The 15,583-nt window shown below is 41.2% G+C and overlaps 1 pseudogene; it reads right to left on the bottom strand.

Moving 5' to 3' along the window:
• Positions 1-6,058: 6,058 nt before the first annotated feature.
• On the bottom strand, positions 6,059-7,321 carry LOC141270857 (COP9 signalosome complex subunit 7b pseudogene; annotated as a pseudogene).
• Between the last annotated feature and the right edge of the window lie 8,262 nt (positions 7,322-15,583).

A 15,583-nucleotide genomic window follows, 5' to 3' on the forward strand; every position in this document is an offset into this window, starting at 1 on the left:
GGCAAGGTCATAAAGGGGTTAATACTAGAAATATATTACTCAGGGGATATCGCAGCCAATTCCCACAAGAATAATCCTGGGAACACAGAATTAGATGATTATTTCTCAGCAGTTTCTATAGGACTTAATACATTTCTGATTCTGGAGAGTAATATAAATACGGCAGAAAACAAAGGAATAAAGTTCAGAGAAGAAGCTTCATAGAAAGACATTGAAGTTACAGATGTCATTTAACCCTTTGGGATTAAGTGATTCCAGGGAGTAAATCCAGAACACGTCTCTGTAGAAGTTTACTGCGTTGTGATTGTGAATCCGCTGCGGTCGTCTCTTCTAACACCGACTATCGGAGATCAGAACTTTTAGCACCATCTCCAAGAAATGTCTGGCCATGGTGGTCTCACCAAACTTCTGCTCTTCTTCATTCTTTTTTTGCAGGGGCTGCAGTGGATTTCATCCTAGACTCATGGAGCCGAATAGAGGAGCCATGTTCCTTCAGTGTGATTGTAATTGATCGTTACATTTGTCCAACGTCCACATTACCACAAGGATCTTTACTGAGTAAATCACATCAGAACTGTAGCTGGTAAAATAAACCACCCATTTCCAAAGGTGTCCCTTCTAATTGGTGGGAAAACTGTCACCTGTAATAATCCTCCAACAGTTCTGGCATGACAAACACAGAAAAGTGCCCCTTTATGGATATGAAAGAAAGTCTGTTTAGACACTTAAGCTTAATAGTATCAGCTCTAATCAAATGGTTAGAAAGTGATTTACCCTGAAGATTCACAAATTGTGGGGTTGTTTTAAAAATGTTATATTTAGGGTGTTTTTGTGAAGGAATCATGTATTGCTCCCATAGTACAGTGCCCCTTTCTTGGCCCCCACACACAGTATACTATTCCCCTAGTACCGCCATCCACCCACACACTGTATAATGTTTCGACTTTACCTCTATCCCCAATTTTATTTTTTTGGAGTGTTTTTCATGTATTATATGGAAACCTATGCGAAAATGCTTAAAAAAAATCCCATCATATCCAGAGAGAAAAATACATTGTACATGGAGAATTTGGCATTAAATATCTCTTGTCTTGGTGTTCTTACAAACAAGCTTTTATAAATGTCTCAAATTTCTATGTCTGAATCAGACATTAGATCCAATGTAATAGAAAATTACAGTCCGGGGAAAACGGGGCACATTCACATAGACTGCCGGTGGTGATGTAGTCAGTGACGGACTTCGGCCAAATATGTTTCTAGAGCCGTAGTAGAAGATGAAGATGTCGTCGTCCTCATCATAAAGTAGTTATTTCTCATGTCACTTGTAATGAATATCTCCTGCAGTATTACTAATGCCGATTCCAGTGTCGGTAAATGAGACGAGAATTAACGTTATGGAAGATGAGTCTATGAGAAACGTATTCAGCTGCAGACTCCAAGGAAGAAACTGCTTGTTGTCTGTGGCTTAAAATATATAGATTTTATTACTAGATGTAAAGAAAAAACTAAATACTGTAAAATAATAAATCTCCTCATATGTTTCCCTTATTATCTCCAGTAATTGTATTATTACACAGGATTTTTATGATGTTACATCGGCTCATCTTCCCATTCAGATCTTTACAATATCGGATCCTCTCAATGAAGATCTTCTATAGAAGATAATTTTCCTGATTTACCAATCAAAGATGGATATGGACAGAGACAAGATGGTGGAGAGGATATTACACCTCACCCTAGAGATCCTCTTCCGGCTTACTGGAGAGGTGAGAGATTCTGATGACGTCACATTACATCATTCTTATCTATGGGAATAACAGATGGACAGAACTGGAGAGGTGAGGACTCTGGAAATGTTTGTAGTGATATTTTTTACTGAGTCTCTCCATAACCAGGATTACACAGTAGTGAAGAAGACCTCTAGTGAGCGCTGTCAGACCCATGTGTCTGAGGGATGGGAAAGACCCCTGAGCCCATTCACAGGGCCTCCATCTCACCCCTTGATACATGAGGACATCAATGACCAGAAGATACTAGAACTCGCCTACAAGATGATTGAGCTGCTGACTGGAGAGGTGACACTGCTGGGAATGCTGGGACATTATACAGTAACACTATGAAGGGATCAGGGGAATAACGGTATCATTGTATGTGTCAGGTTCCTATAAGGTGTCAGGATGTCGCTGTCTATTTCTCCATGGAGGAGTGGGAGTATTTAGAAGGACACAAAGATCTGTACAAGGACATCATGGAGGTTCCCCAGCCCCTCACATCTCCACGTAAGAGACAGGACTAAATACACACGGCCTATAATTATCTGTATGTAAAGAATGAATTCAGTCCCTGTATGTGTTTCCTCCAGGTCTATCCAGTAAGAGGACAACACCAGAGAGATGTCCCCGTCCTATTCTTCCACAGGACTGTAAACAAGAAGATCCCAATGTTCCTCAGGATCATCAGGTAGATGGAGATAAGGTGTCATGAGATCTTCCCTATGATGTGTAGACGGCTGTGAAGGTCTCGTGCTCAGTCTTGTTTTATCCACCAGTATTATATGTTTTATACTTGTGTAATGAGAAAGGTGGAGATGGCAGGATTAGGGCTGATCATTGATGTGACTTCTCCATCTGTCTGTGACTTTTACAGTATTTGTTTCAGGGTGAAGATCTGACCCATATTAATACTACAGAGACATATGTGAGGGGTGATGAGTGGTGTAAAGAGGAGATTCCTACATATGACTACCCAGGTGAGTAGTATCCACTGAATGCAGAGAAGTCACAGATTCTTCTCAATCACCGGCTGTGGTTTATTTATCGATCATGTAGTCCGGCCGTATCGTTTGATCACCATTTTGCCAATAGAAAACGACATTCTCCTTCTCCCAAAACTGTTCAAATGACTTAGGTCATTGAAAGCCCTTTTCTATAGAACTTAACCTGGAGGATCCACCTACCCACTGGGATTAGAAGACACTGACTCTTATCTGCCCAGGTCTTTAAACCACAAAGCCAAATGACAGCGTACGTAGAATGTTCTAACAAGTGAGAAAATCACTTGAAGAAAAATATTATGATGGGCCTGTAAGAGAAAGCGGAGGGTAATGATGCTGTTGGCTTCCTAGATCCCTGATATCTTATTGGATGAATCTACCTTCTCTCCCTTCTGTGCTGCTGAATGTGCTCATATGGTCCCTACAAGACCAGGTCCAGTCTTTCTGGCCAACCTTCACTTTTATTAAAGACAACATTAAATGTGCAGTGAGGGCCAAGTGTGAATTTCTGTACAATAACAAAAGAGTTTTCTTTTATTCTGACTTTTCAATTTCTTTTAAAACCGACTAACTTCAAACAGGATTGCGATAAATTCCACAAAAAAACATTACACCTGTGCCATGATATATCTCTAAGCTAAATTTAAGACGCCTCATCTCTGCAGTATTATAAAAAGTTCTCTTTGAACGTCTAATATTTCTTCTTGAAACTCATCTGACAGAAAATATTGTCCCTTACGATAGTTTAGATTGCCAAGAGCCACCGAGCCCCATACTCTAATTACCCCAGAGAGGTTTCACCACTAGTTACTCATTTTTTACAGATGGAGACTGTTGAGTTTGATCATTTCAGTAGATGTGTTAGAGTTTATAATCACAGTTTTTGACTACAGTAGTTACTGCCCAAAATCCTCTGATTTAACCCCTTTCTGCAGCCAGTTTTTTGTTCCTAATCAGGCCCCATTTTTTCAAATCTGACATGTGTCACTTTATGTGGTGATAACTTTGGAATTTTTCACAAAGGATAATAAGAAACAAATGGACCTTACAAATTATTTTCCAACTTCTCTTGAATCTGACAATCCCCTATATACGGTTGTACACTACTGTCTGGGCACATGGCAGGTTAAGAAGGGAAGGAGCGACATTTAGCTATTTGGATGCATATCTTGCTGGAATAGTTTGCAGACACAATGTATTGGGGTCACTGTTCATGGTCACCTGGCAGCTCAAAAGATGGTCACCATCAGCAGGCTTGGCGATATCTACTCTGTTTTCAAATCCCAGGGATTGCCTTGCTCGTCACACTTTCACCCCTCTACATGGACCTGGACATACACAGAGACCCCGCAAGCTTGGACCTTGGTGTTACCTGCTCTTCTGTAGTGTGACATGGCAAGAAGAATAGTCAGGTAGCCGAGTCAGAACAGAGAGGGCATAGAAAATACAAAATCAGAAGACCAAGTAGTCAGTAAACGGGCCGGGGAGCAAATAAATACACAAGCCGGGAGCTGAGCACAGAGGACTGAACCAGAGGAGAACAAGGCTGTATCTGGCTGCTTCTCGCAATATGCTTCCAGCTTTAGTAGGGTGTGGTGCTTTCCAGTTGGCTGAAGCAGAGAGCAGATTACTCCAGCTGGACAGCACACACACCCATACTGCCAGACTGGATGGAACTACTGGTTCCAGGCACCCTAACCTTAGTGGCTGGACAGAGCCTACGCCGCCCAGAGCTTCTGGTCCCTATATCTCCTCCATTACCAGCGCCGCCTGCAGGATGAATAAGGCGGCTCCTGGTGACAGAAGTAGCAGGAGCAGATCCCAATAAGGAGATGGGACGCACCATTTACAGAAGCCCTAATATGACAAAATGAAAGAAAACCAGAGCAGTAGAAATCCCCATAAAGTGACTCCATTTTGGAATTTATAACCAGTCAGTGAATTAATCTATAGGAGTAGTGACTATTTTGACTCCACAGTGTTTTTCTGGAAATTAGCACGCAGTGGATGCTGGAGAGTGAAAATTACAAATATATAATTTCATTACCCAACACATAGTGTCCAGATTGTGCTCCAGGAGACACACACCATCAATTAAGTGTGTTCTTCTCACTATAGTAATGTCAAATACATGGAGGCTAAATGTGGTTTGGGCGCACTGCAAGGCTCAGAAGCGAGGGGGAGATCTGACTTTGGGAGATCAGATATTGGTGGATTGGTTTATGGAAGCCATGTTGCTTTTCAAGAGCCTTTGAGCCACTAATAATGTGGAAACTTCTGTTTTTCCATTGACAGATGATGGACCTGAGTGGGGGCTTGTTTTTTGTGAGATGAGTAGAAGTTTTTATTGATATTATTTTTGCCTACATTCCATATTTTATTCCATATTTGGGAGGAAGAATGAACAAACAGTTGGACACCACGCTCTACTGGTTCATCATATGAGGTTTTCTATTAGACTGTGAACTGTCATTGTCTTCTTTGTCTTGTGAATAATTCAGTATTTTGGAGTGCATTTTTTTTCTTGCTTTTGACGCTGCGCTTTTTGTCTCTTTTTGGTATGTCATGTTATAAATAAAGCAGATTTGTTTTTGATACTTTCTGGTATATAGCTTTGACAAAACTTAATATTGATACAGTTGTGTGCGGATGCGTTTTTAACGCATTTACGTAGCATGTGTGTTTTTTACCTGCATATTTTCTGCATCAATGGCAAGTCTATGGAAATAATCCACACATAAAACGATGTACACCCAACATGTACAGCAGGTCAGTTTATGCAGCCTAAACAAAGCACAGAGGGTGTGAGATTTCTATGAATCCATCCACTCTGCTGGACTTGTAAGACGCTACGTTTTTTACGCTCTGACAATACGCAGCATCAAAAACTCACCAAGCGCCTATTATGGGAACCCAACCTTATGTGTCTGTTTTATCATGTTTTGCATTCTCTGGCAGTTTCTGTGATCTGCCTTAAGAAACACCACATACATATGTTCTACTGTTTTACATCTTAATCTTTTCCACAAGCCATACAGATATAGTTGGATACAGGAAATTGCAGCTCACATATGAAGTGGACTTTCTCTTCCTGCCAGATGACCATTAAAAATTATTTTTCTGCATTTCAAAAACTGCCCTCAAATACATGGCATGTCAAGATCAGGCAAAAATGACTCATTACAAGAAGAAAGAAAATACAGTCTCCTGGAAAAATAATGCTATAACAGGGTGCATTTAAGGAAATAGGAAAACTTTCTGTACAGATCTGTCCCTACTGCACATTTCAAATCTCCAGAGAAGAGATGACAGGAACAAAGTCACCTGGGATTTTATAACCACACAGCAATAAGCAGCCATTTCTAGAATCCTCTCCGTGACAGGGAAGGCTACTGTATACCGCAGTGACTTCCACAGCAGACCTCTCCAGCAGGGAGATGGATCCACAAACTTATAGGCAAAGTGTCCTGATCTGCATGGACAACAATCTGCAAACCAAGCTGGATCTCAGCAGTGCTAACGCTAATGGGTTCACTGTCACTCTTAGCAGGCAGGGTCTCCAAGGGTTTTGGATGGAAAGAGGCAGATACAATGATGGCATGTGGTTAAGTCTGTAAACAATCCAGGAGCAGTTGTATGCCCCCTGGAGCCTCTTCCATATTTTCAGCTTCATTAGTGGCGGCTGGAGACCAGACCTGTAACCTTTGACATCTTCTTAGTGGGCTGTCGCTGCTCAGCAAGAGGGGGTCCTTCCCGCTCTGCAAGGTGCTGGTCCGTGTCCTGAGCAGTTGAGGAAGCTGTGGCTTTCAGAGTTTTTTTTAATATTTGTCACTTCTGTTTCTATTTGCTGCTGTGTACGGATGTGGTTCTCCTTGTATTGGTTTGCCCTCACCACTTGCTGTTCAATCCCCATTAAAATGGCTTCACAACCATCACACCACTCTTGAAGGGTTTTCACAATGCTACTTATGTCCTTCTTGGGAATGTCCCGTCCAATGCAGAAATCAACTTCTAGCACATGATTGCGTTGATCCAGTTTGCCCTGAATGATGTCTGTGTAAACTGCTTCTATGATTAAATCCTCCAACTCTCGGAGGTTCCTCATGTCTAAATCTTTCAGGAGCACAGAGTATGGAATGCACTTCATCCTGGACACAAGGCTCACAATTGTCAGGTGTTTCAGCTTGTTTTTCTGTACAGCCGAAAGTTCTGGCAAATTATCTTTTAATGCAACATAATCTGGATATGTCCCATAGGCAAACAAATTTAGGAGCTGTAAGTAGCCAGAATGTGAACGGTCTGCAAGCTCTTGTACTGTGGGTAAATTTAGAAGTTCTCCGAATACATAGACTCCTGGGGTGTCTAATACTTGGTTGATAAGGGCTGGAAGAGCTGAGCCTTTAGTGCCTTTGGCTAGTAAGATGAATTGCTCCAGGACACTACTGGTTGGCTTCTGTACTTCTGCCATACTACAGCTATGGGTCTAAGAGCTTATGACTTCGCTGTTCTGGTCTGAACACACTCCATCCGGGTCTACCGTGTGGTTGTCAGGCAGCCATGACAGCGCCAGGTCCGCTGGAATTAACAATTCAGTATTTTAACGTAACTTGCCATTTTTACTGACAGTTTAAGTAGAAATGTTCAAAAATATTAAATTCAAGGATATTTTATTCAAAAATAATAATTGTTTTTTCTTGGCAGATGACTGTACCAGAAGATCAGAGGGACAGCTGACATCTTCAATTTTTAAATCAGATAGTCTTGAGATCCCAGAGGATATAATTGAAGTGAATGCCATTACCCCGGATATACCATCATCCCTTCACTGCAAAGATCTGTCATCTGATCCTTTGAAACAGGTCCTGTCTTATGATTCATTACTGAATACTAAAGAAAAGCAAAGTCACAAAATAAGCATTAAAAAACGAACTGCTCCTAAAGCAAATAAGTCATTTTCACAATCAGAATATGGAAATAGTTTTCCCCTTGAAAACATCAAAAACATTCACACAGCAGAGAATATATTTTCATGTTCCAAGTGTGGGAAATGTTTTAACCAGAAATCAAATCTTGTTAGACGCCAGAGAACTAACACAGGGGAGAAGCTATTTTCGTGTTCAGAATGTGGGAAATGTTTTCCACAGATATCAACCTTTATCAGACATCAGAAGACTCACACAGGAGAGAAGCCTTTTTCATGTCCAGAATGCGGAAAATGTTTTACAGAGAAATCAAATCTTGCTACACATCAGAGAACCCACACTGGGGAGAAGCCTTATTCGTGTTCAGAATGTGGGAAATGTTTTAGCTTGAAAGTGCATCTTGATAGACACCACAGAACTCACACAGGGGAGAAGCCTTTTCCATGTTCAGAATGTGGGAAATGTTTTAGCTGGAAAGCGCATCTTGATAGACACCAGAGAACCCACACAGGGGAGAAGCCTTTTTCATGTTCAGAATGTGGGAAATGTTTTAACCGAAAAGCGCATCTTGATAGACACCAGAGAATGCACACAGGGGAGAAGCCTTTTTCATGTTCAGAATGTGGGAAATATTTTAGCTGGAAAGCACATCTTGATAGACACCAGAGAACCCACACAGGGGAGAAGCCTTTTTCATGTTCAGAATGTGGGAAATGTTTTAACCGAAAAGCGCATCTTGATAGACACCAGAGAATGCACACAGGAGGAAAGCCCTTTTCCTGTTCAGAATATGGAAAATGTTTTATGAAGAAGTCATCTTTTCTTAGTCACCAGAGCAGTCACTCAGGGGAGAAGTCTTTTTCATGTTCTTAATGTGGGAAATGTTTTACTTGGAAATCAACTTTTAAAGAAACCTGTCACCAGCAAAAACACTATTAAACCTGCAGATATGGGCTTAATCTGTAGGTTAATAGCATTACTAACTTGTCCGGAGCTTGCATGTAGTATGCTCCCCGGCAGCATTCGCTTTCAGTAAGTGGGGGCGGCGCCAGCGCAGGTTCAGTCGCCGCTATGAGAATACGGAGGGGCGTCTGTAACCGCACCCCCAGCCCTGACTGACACTGGCTCTGCATTGGGGCCGGCTGTCAGTCAGTGCCGGGGTGTGGTTACAGCCACAGCCCCCAGATCAGTGATTGAACCAGCGCTTTCACTGCCCCACTGACTGAAACCGAATGCTGCTGGGGAGAATAAAGTTAATTTTCTCCCCACAGCATTCAACTACGTGCAGGCGCTGTGCAGGTTAGCCCATATCTGCAGGTAAATAGCACTTTTGATGGTGACAGGTTCCCTTTAACCCCTTCACGACCTATAAATACATCATAGGTTGCCTCCCTCTTTTTGGTGCGGGCTCCAGCACTGACCTTGCATGGTTTCAGGCACATGACAGCTAATCTGATCAGCTGTCATGTGTCCCCTAACAGCTGCGGGTGGAATCATGATCCATCACTGGCTGTTAACATGTTAAATGCTGCTGTCAATCTCTGACTGCAACATTTAACATGATCGCGCCGGAAGTGCATCATTAGTTCCGGTCATTGGCACCGTTGTCACATTAACGTGGCTTGCCGATGGGTTGACATGACAACTCGTGGTCGGCAGGAGAGTCCTGTGGTAGTCATTGCTGATCTGCCCTGTGGCTGGCATTCATAGCAGATGATCAAGTCTGCTACACATAGCACATAGCTTGTAGCACAAGCGATCAGAAGATCGCAGTGTCAAGTCTCCTAAGAAGACTATTGAAACCAGTAAAACAAAAAATAAAAACATGTAAAAATATTAAAAAAATATATATATGTATAAAAGTTCAAATCACTCCCCTTTTGACCCATTCAAAATAAAACAATTGTGAAAAAATAAAAAATACACATTTGGTATCGCCACGTTCAGAAACGACCAATCTATCAAACTATAAAAATAATTAATATGAACAGTAAACGGCGTAATAAGAAAAAAAGATCAAAACGCCAGAAAGAGTTTTTTGGTCGTTGACACATTGCATCTAAATGCAATAACACCACTTAAATAACAAATATGTAGAGATTCCTTTTTTATCTGCAAATTTGTAATGACCTAGAGAATTTTAGCATTTAGTGAACATGGTAAAAAAAATCCTAAAAAAATAATTGTGGAACTGCACTTCTTTTGCAATGTCACAGCATTTGGAATTTTTTTCCCATTTTCCATTGCACTACATGGTAAAATCAATGGTGCCATTCAAAAGTACAACTCGTCCCTGGAAAAAAAAGCCCTCACACGGCCATATTGACAGAAAAATAAAAAAAATGATGGCTCTGGGAAGACGGGGAGCAACAAACGAAAAGACCAAAAATGGAAAATCTTAAGGTCCTGAAGGGGTTAATAAACATCAGAAGTCACACAGTTGAGAAGGTTTTTTTTCATGTTCAGAATGTGGGAAATGTTTGAACTGAAAATTGTATTTTCTTAAAGTTGTTGTCCACCATTAGGACAACCCCTTGTCATTCCTCATGTTTGGCCTCATTAAATTAAAATCGCTCATACTCGGCTCCCGTGCCGGCGCTGTTCCAGCGGTGTTGGCACTTGCTTGCGTTCCCGGGGCTCACGTGAGGTTGTTATATCTCACGAGCCCTGCTCCCAAACAGTGCCAGCTTCATTGTCCCCACCTTTGGACTTGTTGAACATCAACAGGATGCCAGGGCTGCGGCTGCTCTTTGACTTCCTCATGATGTTCGATGTCAGAAGGTCGGGACAGTGACAGCAGCTCTGATGGGGCGCAGGGCTTACATGACTCAACATCCTCACATGAGCCCCAGGAATGGAAATGCCGACACCGCTGGAACAGCGTCGGCATGGGATGTACAGTACAGACCAAAAGTTTGGACACACCTTCTCATTTGAAGATTTCTCTGTATTTTCATGTCTATGAAAATTGTACATTCACACTGAAGACATCAAAACTATGAATTACCACATGTGGAATTATATACTTAACAAAAAAGTGTGAAACAACTGAAAATATGTCTTATATTCTAGGTTCTTCAAAGTAGCCACCTTTTGCTTTGTTGACTTTGTTGATATCAAAGAGTTTTCCTTTTACTGCTACATATAATTAATGCATACAAGTTTCAGTACTTTGGAACATTATTATTTTTGCAAATATAAAGATGCTGAATATTTTATGACAAATTTTCTGACATTTAGAGGAAATTTAGCAACAATTCAAATAATTAAAACCTGTCTAAACACTATTGTGAATTATAAGTAGTTACAGAAATTGCACTACAAAATTTGGTTCTCATTCAGTGACAACTTTTTTGCTTGTCTCTTGTACTCCTTCATCAGTTCTTCTCTTACTATTGTCCAACCATAAACTGTAAGCATTGATGGCTTCCATTTTCCTTGATATCTTTTCTCTATAGCCGCAATATCTTGGTGAGATCTCTCACCGTGCTCATCGCTCACTGCTCTGTAGTTTGGTGGAAAAAGGTCTGGATGTGGATGTAAGAAATTAATATTTAAAATATGGGACAAAGGAAGAGAAGGTAGCAATGGTTTACTCTTCTTCCTAGGGAATTCCCGGGGGTTTCTGTGGAGCATACTAGACTATACTGAGGACTAGGGGGCACTCAATACGGGTGGAAGAATGGACATTCCGGCATATAGGAAAGGGTTCCTTACAGTTAGAGCAGTCAGATTGTGGAACGCCCTACCACAAGAAGTAGGAATGGCAGATACTGTAACAGCTTTTTTTTTTTTTAAAAAAAGGCCTAGATGATTTCATCAAATTTACAAAATGTGGACGGCACCTCCAGAGAAAAAAAACTAGAAATAACATGATTAGTATCATTAGAATGTCTATCACCTTTAGTACCCCTTACAGCACCCAATTTAACAAAATTAAAAATATCATACCAAAATATATCCCTGTTCTCTACCAAGATGATAGATTACATGATATTTTAATAAGGGCTATAGATGTGTTGCAAGGAGGGAAAAATCAATTGGTAATTTACTCTCACCAAGTCTATATGAAAAACGCACCCATAGCACAACCTGGCTAATGACCAAAGGATTCCATAAATGTTTTGCCAAGAAATGCAGTATTACACTAAAAAATTAATGATCATTTCAACATTAACTCTTTCATTAATTGTGAAACATGTTATGTGGTTTACTGCATTGAATGTACTTCTTGTGGGGTTAAATATATAGGCTGTATTAGCCGTAACTTTAAGAAAGGATCTCTGAACATATTTACATCATTAATAATAATAATAATAATAATATTTCCTATTCAGGAGCTGATAAGCTATGTTCACACAGGTTACTTTTTGTTTGCTGCGTATTTTGTGACTTTGTTGTGTTTTTGGAAAATAGAGCATGTCACTTCTTTCAGCGTTTTTGAAGCAAAAAACGCACCTGCTTTTTTTTCAGTGTTTTTTCACCCATAGGAAGTAATGGGTGGTCAAAAAATGCAGCAAAAACGCACCAAAACCTGCATTTTTTCATTGATGAGAACATTCTCTCATATAACTTTTTATCATTCGTTTCACATGCTTTTAATATGTATATATACATAGTTTTTCTGTGTTAGATGTTTTGTATAATTATGAATTTGTTGCACATGTGTGATGTCTCCTTTTATAAGCTTCATTCCACTTTGTAACCAGTATACTCTATGACTAAGAGCCAGAAACGCGTCAGTCTGTTTTTTGCTGACATGTGGAAATTTTAATTACTTTTTGATATGAAATAAAGTTGAAGATCTTTATCTGGAGGTGCCGTCCATATTTTGTATATTTTGATGGATTTCTCTGCAGGTCAGCAGCTTTTGGACAAGGCACTCCTTTGGAAACAGGAGCGCTAAAGACATAGTACGGTGAGATTCCACTTTGGCTTTCTACAAGACTTGATGATTTTCTCAGGACATATAACAAATTGGGTTATAGATAACTTAGTGACAACAAATGTATAATTGGTGGAGAAAGATTGAACTTGATGGATCTAGGTCTTTTTTCAACCTATGTAACATCCCCATGCTTCTGTATGGCGACCTCCACCTAAGGACATTCAGAACTTATCTGAGAAAATTCACCAAAATGGGAATGAAAACCATAATTACAAAAAACGCAAAGTTCCTGTGGACTGATTGATCTGACTATTTAAAGGGAAGATGTCATAAAAAATATGTTTCAACAACTGAAAAAATGTAAAGTCTTAATGTTTTTAATTTTTTTTTTTAAATATTTGTTTTTAATGAAATAAAATATGAAAAATATTTTGAAAAAGTTTGGTATTTCCACTTTTAAAAACTAGGGGGAGCAGCTGCTGAAATTTGCCATGGAAACCTAGTGTACAACTCGCTCACATTACGACTGCAGTAAATGTGGGCTGGGTCTGCTCTCATGTGTGTCATGTCGCTCCTCTCTTCCCCTTCTGGGTGTTTGTAACAGGATAAAAGAGGATGAAGTTTAGGATCACAGTGTGGAGCCATTTTGTTGGTGACTGCCAGTGATACTGACAAGTACAGTGTCACTGAGGACGGCTGGCAGCACCGATTCTGTTAGATGATGCTTCTAGTTGTATCATAAGCTGGGGTTAGATACGCGGAGTGTATCACATGTGTGATTACACACTCTTACAGTAACACACACTGCATTGAGACCTGTATCTATTCCCAGTATCACATGCAGCTGATGTGGGGCCCATGAGCTGTGGAGGGGAGGGCCCGTCCTCGCAAATTCAACTGTATTGACTGGTTGCTGATACAGTTAAAAGCAATGTTGAGTGAGGGAGCGTGACGCTCCCCTCAATCCCCCTCTGCGTCTGACGTCACTGATGCAGACACTAACAGTGGGCGCAATGACGTCACTACACTGAGCCCACTGTGCTGAGATGTGCGGGTGTTCGCTACAGAGACCGGAGCAGCGGAAGAACAAGGAGGAGTGCATCCTACTCTGTGGAGGCTGATGGGGAGTGCATCCTACTCTGTGGAGGTTGATGGGGAGTGCATTCTACTTTGTGGAAGCCAGTGGGGAGTATCGCGCATGATGATGGGATTAGATACACAGGTCTGGGGAACATCGCACATGATAGGATTAGATACACTGGTCTGGGGAGTATTGTGCATGATGATGTGATTAGATGCACCTGTCTGGGGAGTATCACACATGCAGGGATTAGACAACTTTTCACTTTATACTGTATTTCTTACTTGAAGCTGCGATCATCTGATCTCTACTATACATAGCAAAATACACATGCGCTCATACACACAGGAAAATAGACAGACAAATTCTCATACACAGGAGAACACATGCACGCACATTCAGGAAAATGAGAAACACAAGAGAAAGCTGAGTGTGCAGCATATAGAAAAGAGCTTTATTAGTAGAAGTATAAATATAGATACATCATATTACATCTATAAAAAATAGATACAAATAGGGAGACAATACAAGACCATAAAAATGCAACACGGTTACCCATAGTTAACCATAATAGCAGGACCATGTGAGGAAGGGAGGGGAGGAAGGGAAAGAGCGACCCATAAAAGTGTGTACTAAAACATATCAAATGGCAAAATGGGAGAGGTATATGCACAAGGATACCAATGCTAAGGATAATGATAGAAACATGTCCCTTATAATCCCCCTAGCGGGGTCAGAGTAGATGTAGTCCCTAATGTCAAATACACTCACCCGTAGAGTAGCCAAGGGACGCTCAGAGAAAGGGGAGGGAAGAGAGGGGGGGGGCCGGGGGACAAGGCAGGAGCAGACCAGGATGGAACCTGCAAACCTCGACGCACGTTTCGCGACTCCGCTTTATCAAGAGGCATAATGGTGAGGACGCCGGCATCTTTTTAAATATCCCCCAAACAGAGTCACATGTGGGTGTGTGTGACCGGAAGAAAATGGCCGCTGACCGGAAGGCATGAACGGCGCATGCTCGGGGATCGTCAGACCGTCCCGCCCCCAGAGCGCCCGTCATGACGTCGGCGCCAACCCGGAAATGCAAGGAAGCAGAGTCCGGGGTAGCTCCGACGTCACGGAGACAGGCGCCTGGGTAGGCAGGGAGGGCGAGTAGCCCCGAGCATGCGCACTGCCACAGTGGGAGACCAAATGAAAATACCATATTATTCATATATACCAGTGTATAAGAACCCCCTGAATAAAAACGCATAAGTGTCGCATTCCACATATATAGGTGCAAACAGCTACATAGATAAAAATACATCAAAGCAAAAATTGCAAAGTATAAAGAGTGAAAGGTAGCTGAGTCCATAATATGACGGCAATCTCAGGGCAGTATCCAGAGATGTCAGTGGTCAGTCCATTTTCGTGTACCCGGTCGAATCAGCAGTGGGGGGGGGGAGGATTTTTACACAAGGAGCCAGCGTAACGATAGGTACAGGGTCCAGAAAAGGAAGTGCTATAAATACACAAAAACAAAAAAAGTAAAAAATAACGAATGAACAGACACACAGAAAAATAAATAAAAAATAAAGAATAACAATAAAATATGCAAAAGAATAAAAAAGAAAAAATAATAACACAAAACTGATAAAATAACTAGGCCAGAAAAGCTCACTGCCGTAAGATAATTAAAACAGGAGGGGCCACAGGAGAGCATGCGAACAAGGAGCATAAGCTACATAACATCCAGGAAAATGCATGTGCACGCTCACACACAGGAAAATGCACATGCACACTCATACACATAAAAATACACACGCATGCTCACACACAGGAAAATACACACGCACGCTCACACACACAGAAAAATACACATGCATGCTCATACACACAGAAAAATACACACGTGGTGTAATACATGGCCCCCGCTCTGT

This window comes from Phyllobates terribilis, unplaced genomic scaffold (assembly GCF_046119375.1).
Source record: "Phyllobates terribilis strain yellow unplaced genomic scaffold, ASM4611937v1 Scaffold_5__5_contigs__length_657084704, whole genome shotgun sequence".
In the NCBI taxonomy this organism is placed as follows: domain Eukaryota; kingdom Metazoa; phylum Chordata; class Amphibia; order Anura; family Dendrobatidae; genus Phyllobates; species Phyllobates terribilis.